A 16,445-nucleotide genomic window follows, 5' to 3' on the forward strand; every position below is an offset into this window, starting at 1 on the left:
GAATGGACCTCCTGCTTTTCCAGTGTGACTCAAGTTAACCACTGTCCCTTTCCCCTCATTTATTTGCTGACAAATGACACGTTGATGGCAGACTGCTTCATCTGCTCGTCTAAACTTGGGGTTAAACCAATCAATTTTGAACATACATACCATGGCATCCCTCTCAATGTGTGCCTGACCATGATAGTACCTCGCCATCTGAGACAACAAGCTATATGGTAAAACCATCAGACCCTCCTCAGATACCCACAACTCATCCTGTCTTTGAACACATTTCATTTTGCTCCATGACCTTTTTTCTTTCTTGTTGACATTACTCTGCAAAGTTTTTAACTCTTCTAAAGCATCAACTACTTTTAATGCAAAACTTGTACATGTTGCGTCCTCTTCAGGTAACAATTCCCACTTGTCTTTGAACAATATACAGTTCAATGCACAAAACCTTGCGACTTGATCCGCAAATCCATTTCCAAGTGATACGTAGTCCTGTGAATTTAGATGTGCACTGCATTTCACCACAGCAATTTCTTCAGAGAGTGGAATCGCATATAACAACTCCTTTATCTTCTCACCATTTCTCACTGGTGATCCAGTGGCGGTCAGAAAACCTCTCTGCGACCAAAATTGACCAAAATCATGAACTATTCCAAGTCCATATTGGCTATCTGTGTAGATGGTGACTCTCAAATGAGCAGAAAAATGGCGCGACCTAGTAAGAGCGACCAATTCTGCTAGCTGAGCAGAATACACTCCCGAAGCCAGGAAGCTTCTAAGGTACCTGTAATTGTGCACACTGCATATCCTGCTCTCAGTGTCCCTGTGCTGTCTCTCAGACAAGAGCCATCAATGAAAACAATGTGATAATTTTCTTCCATTCGAGTATCTCTAAGGTCTCGGTTTTGTGCACAATTCTGTTACTTCGAGACAATCATGTTCAACATCTTCCTCTTTCTCAATTTCAGTAGTTTCACTTGGAAGTAAAGCTGCCGGTTGTACATCTTTCCAGTGTCAGGTTTGGAGCACCCAACATGCTCGTCTCATATGTAGTCAGCCTAGCACCAGCCAAGTATTGGGTTTTCGTCCTGATCAGTAAAATCGCAATTGAGTAAGGGACCATTACAGTCAGGGGGTATCCCATTACTACTCCTTCAGACTGTGAAAGACTCTGTCCAACTGCAGCAACTGCACGCAAACAACCTGGTAAGGCTGCTGCAATGGGGTCCAAAGTAGCTGAAAAATATGCTACTGGGCGATGAGCACCTCCATGGACCTGCATCAAGACAGACAATGAACATGCATCACGCTCATGACAAAACAATGTGAATGGTTTTGTGTAATCAGGCATACACAACGCTGGGGCTCTGCACAAACTCTCTCTCAGCTCAGTGAACGCTTTCATCTGATGCTGATCTAGCACTATGGGGTCTGTGACATCCTTATGGTTCAACTTTTGCAATGGTTTTGAGAGTTCTGAAAATTTCAAAATCCATTGACAACAATAGCCCACCATTCCCAGGAACATCCTAACATCTCTCTGTAAAGTCGGGGGGTTTATTTGCAGTATCATCGTAATCCTTTCTCTGGATATTTTTCTCGATCCTTCTCAATTTGGTGTCCCAAATACTTTACTACCTTCTGACAGTACTGCAATTTTAGTGGTGACACTTTATGACCATACTTTCCTAAATGATTCAACAGGGCAATCTAGTCATACTTACACTCGTCCCTTGTCTTGGATTCAATCAATAAGTCATCAATGTATTTTACCAGAGTCGACTGGAAAGGCAAGTCTAATGTTTCCAAATTCTTTTTCAAAATCTGATTAAACAAAGAAGGTAACTGCGCAAGCAGTAAAGTCTGCACCAGCAGTAAACTTTATCTAAGAACTTGAAACTGAAGAGAAATTGACTATCCTCATGAAGAGGCACAGAAAAGAACGCTTGTGACATGGCAACCACTGTGAAACACTCTGCATCACATGGAATCTGGAACATTATTACAGCTGGGTTGTACACTACGGGACAACACTTAACCACTATGTCATTTATTTTTCTCAAATCTTGAACAATTCTGACCTTCGCACATGGCTGCTTCAAACCCATTATAGGTGAATTACATGGGCTACTCAAAACCTCCATTAAAACTTCCTGCTTCACAAAATCTGCAATTATCTGAGCCACTTTCATCAGGACATCTTGTGGCATAATATACTGGGGAAGCTGCGGAAACACTGCGTTTGGCTTTAGAGTAACTTTATTCGGCTCCACTCCTTTGAATAAAACCACCTCTTTTCCTGTCAAATCCCACACATTTTCTTGCACTGTTCCTTGCAAATCAGAATGAAGCTCTCTCACTGTGAACATCGGAAAAAACTCAATCAAGGGGCATTCCTCACTTGTAGTTTCACACTCAGTTTCTGGGGCTGGGTCTTCCTCATCATCACTATTTGTATGAATCTCAATTCCATTGTTTAAACAAGTAATCAACCACCTTGTCTTACACAGCAAGTCCTTTCCCAATAGGGATACTGGACTTGAATCGCAGACTACTAACTTATGCAGTCCCTGGAAATTGCAAATCTCAACTTGTACTGGATCTGTAATTGGGTTTGTCAAATACTGATTTGCTTCTCCTACAACCTGAACTGTTCGACCTGAAAGGGGCAAATTTGGAACTTCTGCAATTCTCACAGTAGAGCATGTAGCTCCTGTGTCTACCAGAAATGAGACTCGGTGACCCATAACCTTGCCTCTCACATAAGGTCCTCTCTGATCTACTTCTAAAGAAGTCGCAAGAACACATGGCTCCTCATCCGAACTATCACTCATCCAGTCACCATTTATTTCATTCTCACTGTGTAACAGGAACTGGTGCACTGTGCTACTTCTGTCTTGTCTCCGACATGTGACCTGTTGAGAAATCATCATCTGTTGCTGCTCCATCTGGGCTTGAGGTATTTGCATTTGCTGTCTAGGTACCATGGGAACCTGCTGCTGCATTGGCTGCAACTGTGACACTTGTGCACAATGCAATTGTACCTGTTGCATAGGCTGGAAATTTTGCATTTGACTCACATTATTCTGAAAATTTGGATTTGGACCCCTTAGTCTCGGTCCTCTCATATTCTGAAATGCATTGACGTTGTTACTTTGCTGAACAACACCCTCCTGCACCGTCATCGGACACTCCTGTTTCCATTGTCCATGGCTCAGCAAATGTGACACAGCAATTGCTTCTTCATTCCATGCACATCATTCTGAACCACTACAGTATTCAAATACGGACCACGATTCATATTGCCTCCATGACCCCTACCTCTCATCTGAGGCTGGTACATGACATTTCCCTGCTGCTGTGGCATCTGTGGCAGAAAAGTACCTGCACTCCTCTTTGACCTGCCTTAATCTGCATCACCATCGCATTCTCTTTCAACTGTTTCTGCTTCAACTCAATTTCATCACTACAGTGTTTCGCATACTACAACACCTCATCAATCGGCTTGGCTTGCCAGCAAATCAAATGACTCTTAATCATCTGACCTATCTCAGGTCACAATCCTTCCACAAACCTGAACACAAAGAGCAGCATGTCTTTTGGCTCGATTGCTTCTTTACCACTGTACTCCTTGAATGCCTTCAACAATCTCTCATAGTACACATATATTGATTCCTTCACCTCCTGCACTGTTGTGTCATTTCTCTGCCAATCAATGTTTTTGGGCGAAATCCTAATTTTCAGGAACTCTATCACCGTATAGGAATATTTCATTACCGCAGGAGATGATGTACCTGTACTCCTATCTCTCTCCGGTTCACTTGTTGGTCAATCTACAGCTCTTTTACTTTCAACCGACAAATCAGCTGGAACCACTATCTCCAGCAATGTGTTCAAGTCTTCCCACAGACATTTCGAGAGCTTCAAAAATCTGTCCGCCTGCTGATATCACTCTACCGGCTTTTCCCTCAGCTTTGGATAATCGTTTGTGAATGACAGAATATCACTCCTACTCCAACGGACATGAACAAAATCCCCCCCCTGGAATCTCTCTCACTGGTAAAATCTATACCGGATCCTTGTCCTGTGGCACACTTTTAGGCACCTCTAGAGAATCTTGTTTCTTTTTGTCTCTTTTCTTTACCCATCTGCCTTTCCACTTTTCTAATGCTCCCCAAACCTGAGCACTCTGCAATAATTCCTTAAGGTGTGCCTTCATTCCGGCAGACCTCATGTGTTCCAAATCTTTTGCCTCAAAATCTAATCTGAAGCTTCTCTTCAAATGCTTCATTTTCTCAATTTCTATGCCACGCTTCTCTTCCAAATCTGCTAATCTCTGATGTACCTTGCTCATCTCTCTTGTAATTCTCTGTCATAAGTATCTTAACTCTGCCTCTGAGTAGGACTCTAATCTATTCACCCCCATTGTTCCCTCAACCAGTTCACCTGCTTCCATGCTCAATCTAACACAATTAATCTGCTCCTCACTTTTGGAAGCATTCTGTGGGGGTATTCAGCTTGTCTAGCCATTGGGTCAACATCTGAGCTGTCAATCCCTGTAACAAAATGTTACTCGTGTTCACCGGTGGTACCTGTTGTACCACTGCATTTGATGTCTGTAGTGTCAATAATTTCAGGCTTTGACCTGCACTAGGTCCATTCACAGCATCTGGAAGTGCAACTAATGGACTGAGATATAACAATGATCTTGACCCATCAAAGGTCTGGCCCATAGAAGAGACTACCTGAACTTGCTGATTTGGTCCCCTCCTCACTAGACTCTGGAACATCTCTCCTTGTTTACTCACACTTGTTTTTTCTCTGCACAAATAATGGTACCACTGTGTCAACAGTAATTGGCAGCGATATTGCATCTGGGGCTGCTCTAGCACCTGAACATTGTGGGAGAGTAGCTACAATGCTCTGATTCATCACCGGAGTCAAGTCTGACTGTGTCCATGTCATTGGTGTAAATCTTGGCATTACTTGCGGCTGTACCTGGGGTAACAAAATCAGAGTCGGCTCAGTCTGAACCAACAGTGGTCTTGGAACCACTTGCTCCATAGGTAACACTAAGTTCAAAGTTGTCTCTAAGACAGGTACATCAGGGTGGATTCTCTGTATGGGTGGCAGATGCATCTGTGCCTGAAATACTGGATTAGTCAACACATTAGGTCCTGGCACCACACCCTGTGTCTGGCTAGTGTTAACCTGCACTGCGCTCACTGTTTCCATTGCCTGTGCCGGGGCTGTTGCGTCAACACTAGTACTTGGACCATCGTCATGCACCGCATATGGTGGTGGTCGATCTCTCAGTATCTGTGTAACATGATCTTCAGCATCAGAGTCCTCCTCTACTATGGAAGACTTTCTCACTTCCTTACTCTCAAACGGACCCTTATTAGACTTTCTAGTTGCTTTCTTTTCTTCCGTCTCATCTTCCTGCATAATTACTGGAAACAACTTAACATCCTGCAATGTCACTGATCTCCATTTCTTCTGTTCCTAATCCCATCTTGCTTCCGCTAATGACTTATCTACCTTTCTTACTCTCCTTTCAAATTTCAATTGCTGTTGCTGTCTAGCTACCAGCTCCCAAACTGCTACTGCCTCAAACTGTGCTGGTCTCGGAAGGGGCTTCGATTCATATAGCGACATTCACAATTGCTCCAGAATTCTCAAATTGAACATCCCATTCTCGGGGAACGCTAAGCTCCCATTTTTATCTGTCAACTTGCACCACTGCTTTAACTAAAGACATGCCACAACACCTCGCTCCTCCATTACAATGTAAGCTGGTGTATTTTCTGGAGGTGTAAGATCTCCTACATTCGCTCTAATGTACGTACCCCCCCAAGGGCATTCTTCAATGCCTTGAAAAACGTAATCTTTTCTACTTTTTATTTATTCAAAATCAAATCAGGAAATGACTTTTACTCCCAAGATTCCTTTCACCCACATTCTCAACCAATTGCCTCTCTAATTGACAGCTGCCAATCTGTATGTGACTTTTCTCACTGACTGACCTATCCCACCGCGGCTCCAATGATGTCACACTCACACACACTATGGATGACAAAGTCTTGCGGCTCGTCCTCCTAAACTTCAATTCACACAAAAGTAATGCAAAATTTTGCAAGCACTAATCAAAAACAAAAAACAAATCTGCTGGTTTACTGCAAGAAAGGTAACACAATCGCTTCAGAAACCTTACGGATTTTCACTGATGGTCCTTTTGCTCATGCAGCTATTCCTCTTTCTCGGTCTCCCAGATTGGCAAGCAAAATTCGACCCGCAAATTTTACTCTCAACTGATCAATGGGTCTGGCCTGATGCACATAGGACTCCCCAAACCTCAGTTGAAATTTCTTCTCGCCCACTTAACATACACAATGACTCGTTGACCACGCCCAATCAACTTACTAAACCAGACAGATTAAAACATATAACCAAGTGTCTCATATACTTTTCAATATACTCTGGAGTCTTAGACCATGCAGGGTCCGTACATCAACAACCATGTGGACAATTTTTTAGCACAAAGCGCCACATGTGAAGTTCAATGGCTTCCCTATTCTCATACTGCAGAGCATGCACACGCCTACTAAAACTTCATCTGGAGTACGCAGACTCCCTAAATTCCCTGACATACGTCACAATTCACCTGCAATTTGCATAAGCTGTGCAAGCGCAACCTATCCCTCTCACTCTATCACTGGAATGCCGGGAACTATGAGCAGGATCCAGAATCTGGGAAAGTCATTTCTGGGCTTAAGGGAACATCATTTTCTCTACAAATGCCATTTTGTAAAACAAAATCCAGATTTCAATAATACTGAATTCTTGAATGGATCGATCTTTAAACTATTACCATAACTAGGGGCTCCTGTCCATAAGTCTCCTAACACAACTGCTAACACCTGTAACTCAGTTCTGTACACCTATAGCATAGTTGCAGTACAGAGACAATAATCAATGCACAATAATCAATAATCATTAGTCAAATCAATAATCAATGAAGTCAGTAAATTTCACACACCATGAATCTTCAGCCATGAATAACCACACCTTTAATTATAAGTTTAGTAAGTTTTATTTCCCTTATATTACCAATGCTAAGTCATGAATCTTAATCATCAACTCAAATCAAACTAATGTAATAATGCTTGTTAATCAACAAGTCACAAGAAACATGCTATAATCAAAGCTTGAACAAAAGACATTCCAATGCATCAGCACAAGTCATTAGTAAAACCCATTTGAGCAAGGCTAAGATGTCCATAAAGTTCAGCAAAATAGTCTGTCAACCATTTGTCTCTGTAATTCGTCAGTTGTCATGTCAATACCCTCAACTAACCCAGATTAGCATCAGCATGTGGGGCTTCATGCAAAACAATTTAAAACACAAATGTGGAAAACATCTACCTAAAGAAAGTATTAAGACAGCGCCATTGCTACCTAGAAAGAAAAGGCATGAAAATGCAATTCAGTCATTGCCATATCTACCTATCCACGGTATGGGTCAGCAAGCAGAAGCAGTCTTTGTCCTCAGGTTATCTATCGATCAGCAACACATCAGGCTCTCAGTCAGAGTATGAGCCCAATGATAGAATCTCAAATCTCTTTTAAGTCAATATCGCATCTCATAACAGGGTAAGATCTGAGCTCTTTTCCCTTTGTCACGTTGTTATATCTAAGTTCCCCAACCTATCCCCCAATTTCCAATTGGTCAATTATTTGTACGTTATTACTCAGTCCAATGATGTCCATACACCAAATCTATGAATTCTAATATTTCATAGTTCACATGTCGTTGATTGGTCTGCTTTACGATGTTCTCATCACCCAGCTTGTCAGGTATCAATTTTGTTGCATCTTCGTCTCCAATCAGTGTCTTCATTGTTTGCGTCCTGGGAAAGTACATCTCATGCACATTACACACATTTGCATACATTACTAGAGACCTCATCTCCTGTCCGTTGTTTCCCACAGAAAGCTTCTGCTAAGCATTTTATTAAAACAATGAGCGTTTCACAGTTAGTTCACTCTGTCAGCATTTTATATTAAACATGAGGAATACAGCTTCTGCATGAGGCCTGGCAAAACTAGGGCAAGACACTCATTAAGTTAAGGCCTACAATTAATAAGCAAGAACATAATTCAAAACCCTTAATATAACATATTACTATATTTATCTAATACATTTTCAATATTTCGTACGTATTAATCATAATTTAGTACATTTTGTGAACACTGGTGGCCATTCTTCAAGGTCACATTTTCAAAACGTGCACATTATTTTCCTATTTTATTCATTTTTCTACATAAGTCATTATTCAAAATAAGTAAACATTTCATTAGTAATTTCTAACGAAGACATCTGCTTCAGCACCCCCACCCTCTTTTTTTAAAAAAATCTTCCCTGGTGTCTGGTGGGCTTTCTGCCCTCCTGCCCCCTGTCCTCACTCCCGGTTGCTTTGCGGAGGCTGTTCTCAGAACTAGTTCTTTAGGTTTAACTGACCCTCAAGATGGTGGCCACAAATCTTTGTGAGGTCAGCGCTCTAGTGTTTTTACTTTAGGCTTGGGCTGAAGCTTCCCTCCAGCTGTTTCTCTCTGGGAGCTGTGTGCTTCAACTGTCATCCTGAGGAGAATGAGCAGTGTTCCTGAGGCGCTTCATTTCATAGAGGATTCTTCCAGTTTTGAGTAATTAATTACTTTCTTGTTATGGTGTGCACACCAGCTACTTTTTCCCTTCTGGAGAAGCTGAATTTCTTCCTTCTTCCAACAACTGGATATCGGCTTTTCTGAGGAGAATTTGTTTTGGCTTAACAGAATTTCAAGCAACTGCAGTAAGGAATCCTTTTGTATGATTTCCAGACTCGCCAAGATATATATGTTTAAAAACACTTCGCCTTGCAGACTTGCCAGTCTTAGAGACAAACCTCAGTGCTCAGACAAATTCCTAGAGACTGTGATTGAGAAAACTGAACCTTGAGAAGGCGTTTTCATTTCCCGTAAAAGACATTAGTAGATTGTATATTTGTGAACCTTTGAACTGTTCTCCAGAGAACCTTGGATACCTCTGACTCCTGGAGAAAAGAAGATGTTAAGTTAACATCGTTCTCTTAGAGAGAGGCTAGCCTCTCAAAAGATCCAGGTTAGGAGAATGATAGAATTGGGTGAATGTGAATGGCTGAACAATTGAATGCCCAGTAGGAATGTATTTACCTATGCTCTTATCACCCGACTGCAGGTCCTTCCTTTAAAGAAATCCCAATAAGAAGAAAGGTGCAGTTTACAAAAGCACACACTGAATATCCTATCTTCAAGTGGGAAGCACAGGCTGGAACTGGATCTGGAGGCAGTCTCTCTTTTTCTATTCCCATTCCCCTTTTCCCCTTGCGGATGCAGGGTTCAGATAATCACTAAATTCTGAGCACGCTTCTGTTGGGTAAAAGGCATCTGCTCCTGTGGAAGTTTGATTTAATGGATAATCTCCTGACACCGATCTGCCCCCAAGGGGGGTAGAAATGGTCAATAGTACTGTGCCCCTATGGGCTGACACACAAACAAAATGCGCATACACCAATCCCTGGCGCCTTAGTGGTTTCTGCCCCCCTGGGGGCATATTGGCCTAAGTAAAATGCCTAGGGGGTCACTCCCCATCTGTAAAAAAAAAAAAAAAAATGTAATCCCTGTTGCCTAGTGGTTTCTGTCCCCCTTGGGGGCAGATCGGCCTAATTAAAATAAGCTGATCTGCCCCGAAGGGGGGCAGAAATGGCCTTAAGTAAATTTGCCCCCCAGGGGAGCGACCCTTGCCTAGGGGTTCACTCCCCTTGTGTGAAACTGACCCTGGAGTCTAGAGGCTTCTGTCCTCCTTGGGGGCAGATTGGCCTAAGATAAATAGGCCGATCTGCCCCCAATGAAAATAGGCAGAAATGGCCTAAAAACAATTTACCCCAGGAGAGCTTGCCTAATGGGTCGCTCCCCACTTTTAATTATTTTTTTTTAAATGATCCCTGGTGTCTAGTGGGAGGCAGAAAATGCCTAATAAAACAATGCTGGGGCAGAAAATGCCTAATAAAAAAGTGCCCCCGTTGGGGAGCATCCCTTGCCTAAGGGGCCACTCCCCTTATATGTAAACACATATAAACAAACAAACACAAAATCCCTGGTGTCTAGTGGGCATTTCTGCAGCCCGATCACTTCACGATCGGGCTGCAGAAATGCTCAAAGAGAAATGAAAGGAAAGGAAAGGCCCTTGATCGGAAGAGAAACACAAGTATTTCTCTTCCGCTCACGCTGGGCGACCTCTGATGAGGTCATTGTGCGCTGACATCATCAGACATCACTTGGGGGAGGTGGAGGGCAGGGTTAGAAGGGGAAGGGATTCCCCTTCCATCCCTGCACTGGGGGTGGGTTGGAGGCCCATGGGGAAGCGCATGGGCCTGGTTGAGGACGTAAAGGTTATGTCCTCGGCACACATGTGGTGCTGCCGAGGATGTAACTGTTATGTGCCTGGCACCGAAGTAGTTAATTAATCCCACCAACGGTCATACATCTCCACCACTCCAATAACATCTCACGTTCAGTGGTGGTTTCTTCACGAGGGCAGGGGAACAATGACTCCCTGGCTTCTGCAAGCCACGCATAAAAAAAATTAAATGGCAATAAAATAATTTAATTGCCATTTTATTTTTTACTGATGAGCACGGTGCCAGCCTATCCCATGTGCTTCTGAGCCAAGAGACATTCAGGCATGTCCTCTGCTGCCGATTGGCAGCATGGAGGACTGGAGCAGTGGCTTGTCAGACAATCCAAAGTGCACGTCAGCTGGCTTCCTGTCCTGCGATGGTCTTTTCTTCTTCCAAGCTAGAGTAAAATCATGCATATTGTCCATGTTCATAAGGGATTGGAAAGGCATGAATATTAACAAAGTGGATGTTTGAATGTTTTAAATAATTATTGTGTACAAACATGTCATTGTGTTCCTGTTTGGAATTTCACGTAATTAACAAATCTCTGGTCCTGATTTAGACATTGGCGGACGGGTTACTCCATCACAACGGTGACAGATATCCTGTCCACCAACATCTAAATCCCATTATATTCTATGGAATTTAGATTTCGGCGGACAGGATATCCGTCACCGTTGTGATGGAGTAACCCGTTCCCCAATATCTAAATTAGGCCCTCATTCTCTGCATATTAGCATGTGTATTGTGAAAAGTGGAATAAGTGCTTGGATGTCAGTGAAAGGAGAGTTTTTAATACAAGCATCTCTGAGTGTTTCACAGTAATGACTACAGCAGGTCAAAGCCAGTATATAATCAAACAGGTGCTCCAAGACATGGACTCCCTTTCGAGCTACTCCTGACTGATTTGTTTTCAGCTACAAGCGCCACTGTTATGTTTTGTACTGGAGCGTTGATTGACGTAAAAGGCATGGCTAATCACTTAGTGTGATGTATTTCCTGTGGTCACATGAACACTGGTAAATACAGAATAGTGTGAAATCGAATAATAAACATATCTCCACCCCTTCTTACGCATCACCCAGCTTATATAACTAGGCTTCAGAAAAGAGCACAAGCTTGATGGGAAAAAGACAATGAAAAAAGGAAAGGAAAATTATAAAACCTACATACCTTAGAGGTAATACAGAAGAACTAAAACGCAGCAATGAGCATTTAATCAATCTAGGGATATGACATTGCCTACATGTTTTAAAAAGCTCACAAGATATATACCAACATTAAGCCACTGCCAGGATTATAGGGATGGCACAATTCAAAATAATAATTTACCCATGAAGCTAGTTTCACTAGGGAGATTCTACAAGATCGTCTCCACTTGGATTTACGCTGGGGCCATTCTCTGGTTGAAATAAGTCAATTCATTTTTTCAGAATCTGGAAATTTTAGAGCTTTTTCTAAACCCAGATATTATTACAAGTGGCATCAAATCACTGGCTAAAGAGTTATTTCATAGTTGGAAAGAAGCAGGCCGCCAGAGGATTTTTTATCTTTCCCAGGCAGCTCAAAATCCTTCCCAGGATACCCGGTTTGTTAATCTCCCAAACTGTCCTTGTGACTTAGTTACAAAATAAAGCACTCTATCCTTAATGCTGTTTTGTAGTTTGTATTTTGCTTTTTTTGGGGGGCTCCAGTACTTCGTGCAGCCACCACAGGTAAACCTCTCATCATATTGTAAAAGATGGAGACTCTTCAGATATGTTTTGCAGTGAACAACTTTATTAAATGTGCTCTAGTCACAAGGACGAGACATGGCCAAGCTTCAGAGATAGAATGTGCTTAAACTATGAGGGTGTGTACTTTTGGAAGTGGAGGGCAGTTTCTATGTCTCTATAACTGCAAATTGTACTTTGATAATGATTTTAAAAATGTGTTATTGTATCCTCTTGGATTGTGCTTTTATGCCTGGAGCATCAGCTAAATAAACTTATTTGATGATGATGATTTCAATGGCTTTCAATGATTTTCGTGTGAAAGCTGGAATGCTCAGTGCTTCAATACATGATATTTTCAGTAATATAGGAATTGGTACTGTTATGTTGTAACATTATTGGAGCAAGTGAAAGTGCTTCTGGTAGTATGAGTGGTAGTGTGAGTGGTAGTGTGTGATCGGGCTGCGGGTGTTGTTTTCCGTGTCTGACTACATGCCTTTGAAGAATGGGAGTGTTTCCAGAAGAGAATGGCTGCTAGTGTGAGAGTGCGCTTTCGATAGCATATGGGTGCTAGTCAGTGAAGGATTTAGGATTGCTGCCGGTATGGTGAAACTGCTAACCTGCCAGCAGTTTGAAGTGTTTGACAGCTAGTTTGTGAGGGGTGTGAGAGTGCTGCGTTAGCATGTTGTATCTGGTATGCCCATCTGCTGAGACGTGGGCGCTTTGTCAGTAAACAGTAGTTAGTGAGGTCGAGGCTCTGAACGGATCTGAAAGGATATGTGGCTGTGTAGTGGAAGCATAGTGTACTGTGACTGTACTATGGTACGGGGGCCCCTGTCTGCCACATGAACACATTACTTTTACTGCATTTTTAAAATTACATTTTTATAATGTTAACTTGCTGCTATTGGCATCCATAGCTAACAGCCTTTGGTACACAGAGAGCTCACTTTTTGCAGCAAATGAGTGAGATTGAACAGACCCAGGGAATATGCTTCTGAGCTAGACTGTGAACTTTAGTCCCCTTTCATGGGAGTGGAAAAGGCCTATCTATTATCGCACACCTGGCAGAAAAACGAAAGCATTTCAGATATTCCTCTGGTATCTCTTATTCAAGGAGTTCTTCCATTTGGTTTCCGTGTACCATCTGCAATCACTCCTGTCTGGGTGCCAGCAAGGGGAAAAAAAACGTCATTTACCTGCCAAAGAATCATTTACAGACATGTTAATCTGAATAACTCATCCCACGTGCCGTTGAGAAACATGGTTATAAAATGCACCAAGTGCAGTTGTGAAGGTTTGTGAAAATGCAGCTTTTTGGCCATAGGTCTCAGTTTCAAAGGCCATTAAGCCATGATTAGGTGGTTGAGTGAAACAACTGCTATACTAGTGTTGGCCAGTACTCGGTCTATAGTGATTCAACAGGCTGTAAGAGGCAACCGAATGTTACTTACTTTGTTGATGTATCCCTATAACTAGTCAAGCACAATATCCTGCATCTTCCAAATCAGGACAGAAAACCCATGGAGACTGAGGCGTCTGAGCGCCAGCCTCTGAAGTGTTCACCATGTCTGTGGGAATTATACAAGATGAAAGTAGTGTGGCCTTGGAGGAAGCCAGGTAAAATGTGATGGGTGTACAGACTGGGTGGTTCTCAGCACTGCAATGCTCCACCAGCATTGCTCACATCATACTCCATGCATAGGGTCATGGCACCTTGGTGCACAACCCACAGGAGTCAGTTACCTCCTGTGGGGGGGGGGGGTTGCATGTGTGTGTGTGTGTGTGAAGAGCCAGTGCTTAATTTGAGCAAGTGGTTTCTTGTGCTAGATATTGGCACTTAATTGTCAACTTCAGCACTTAAAGGTTCACCGCATGGTGGTGCTGTATGTCTAGTTTAAGGATGAGCACAACAAAATTGTTCATTAAATAAATACACTTTAAAAATTACTAATACCTGCCACCCAAGCCATTCTTATAGCTTTGGGGGCCTGGACTAGTCTTAATTGTCACACTTGTAGGAGAGTGATGGTTATAGTTGTCATGGTACTGTCAATGGCAGTGTTGGCATGGGCAATGGGTGGTGCCAGATGCAGTGGCCTCCTGACGAGAGCTTGAGGTGGCAGCTCCATGAAGGGTAGGTGAGGAGACAATAGAATTACTCCTTACCTCTCCAATAGGAGTAAACATTTTTTATAGGAAGAGAGAAAAGTGAGGGAAGGCAGAGTGGGAATGACTTTGGTACTTAGATGACAGGGATGGCAATCATAACAACGGAGATGGAGAGGTAAAAATGGTGAGAGAAATAGTAGGCAGAGATGATGTGGGAGTGAGAACAATTTCAATATGCAAGTGAGTGGGAAGTGAGCACTGCCTTGACGCCTAATAACCAAAACCCATTGGTTAGAGCACTAGGGCAATGTAATCTTCAGCAAAAAGCACCATGGGCTTGAAGGAGACAATCCAGCCAATGCCAAATTTTTTTAAGAGCATGAGAGCTAATGGCTGATGGGTGTTGACCCGCAGACCACTCTCTCTGTTTTGTCCTTCAGTTTGCTGCATTATTAACGAGCTCTCACAATAAACAGTTAAGCAGTTTGCTGTGTCACCTAAAAAGCATTCTTATGCTATTAAGTAGGCACTGGGAATTACCAGCTGTAATACTGTTATGTCATTACTTTCTGCACTCCAAAAGCATAAACCTACCAAAAATAGCTGAGGACTTTACCTGGAGGTGCATGCTAATAGCACACACTGTCTCCTGGGCTCGATTTAAAGGCCAGGATGAGACAGGGAATGCAGTAGTCTTAAGTTACAATGTGTTGCTAAAATTATCAATACATCTTGATTGATGAAACTACAAGCGAATCATACAATTTCAATAGCACCATGGTGTTTAATATTTAGTTATAATTTCTTGTACAATTTTCTTGTGAAATCATTACTACTTTATGTAATATGGATTTACTATCTGTTTGCATCACTAATAAGAATAGTTATACTATTAGTAATTACTGTATTATACATGTAAATATACGTATTTTTGTTACTAGCAATGACTGAGGCACTGGATAATGGATTTTTGCTCAGAACCAAGACCAAAGCAGAAATTGTCTATTTCTGAAAAAAGGAAATAAGAGAAAATACAGAAAATTTGCTTACAGGTGCTGAACCTGTAGTTAATGGTTCAGGAAAAGCTGGCCTCTGGAGCGTTTTATATGAAACACAAGAGCGGAATTTTACATACATTTTGTAATTCAAAAAGGTGACTTTTCTGGCAAAGTATTCACAAAAATAGTGTGCCACTCTGCCCTCATCTCACTGTTACCAGAGCTAAAAACAAACTGACTCGCCTACTTGCCTCTTTCACTAATTTGTCTCCTGAGTGAGATAACATTAGATACTGGCTCCGGAACTCTTGAATATTGGTTACTTATTTAAAAATTGTACTAGAGGTATTTGTCACGTTCATTGAGGAAAGTCTCATCTGAGAGAATTTTAAGTACAGAATACTATCAGTAACACTATGGGAGCCGGGCACTGTTCTCAGTGCCTCGATGTGTGCACGTGGCACAGAGCTGGACTAGGTGACTAGTTATCAAAAAGCTTTCTTCACAGTGCGGGTACAAGCTTAGAGTCACGCTGGTGGTCGAGCGAGTGCTGCAGTGGAAAAAGGGCCATTGCTTCTCGCTCCCTCGCTTGATCTTTCAGTGCTGGAAGATTGGCCTATCTTTGGACCGAGAAGTGGGCACCCACTTCCTCTACGGAGGGTCCCACCATGCCGCCTACCAAAATATGCCCTCGAAGAGCGTAATAAGCTGTACTTAATTTAAGCGCAGTTGCAGGTGGGGCACGCCGGCAGGACCGGCTCTTATTTTTCCTTGCCAGACATTGAACCAGAGAAAAAGAGAGACAAAAAGAAGGGTGGCATAAGGAGCAAGAGAAAGAAAAACACCGATATGGAAAGGAAGCAGGGATGAAAAAGAAAGATAAAAAGGCAGGCAATATCTGGGGTTTATTAAAGAATCAAGAGGTGGAATCAAGACCGTGAAGCCATAGTATTGATACTGAAGACACTCGATAATGCTGGTCTTAGTCTTCTGAGCAAAATTTTGGGACTCCACACTTAGGGGCTCATTCTGAGCCCGCCGGGCGGAAACCGCCGAAAGACCGCACCGCGGTCAATAGACCGCGGGGGTCATTTTGACTTTCACGCTGGGCCGGCGGGCGATCGCCAGAAGATCGCCCACCGGCCCAGTGGGAA

Source organism: Pleurodeles waltl, chromosome 4_1, assembly GCF_031143425.1.
Source record: "Pleurodeles waltl isolate 20211129_DDA chromosome 4_1, aPleWal1.hap1.20221129, whole genome shotgun sequence".
Lineage (NCBI taxonomy): Eukaryota > Metazoa > Chordata > Amphibia > Caudata > Salamandridae > Pleurodeles > Pleurodeles waltl.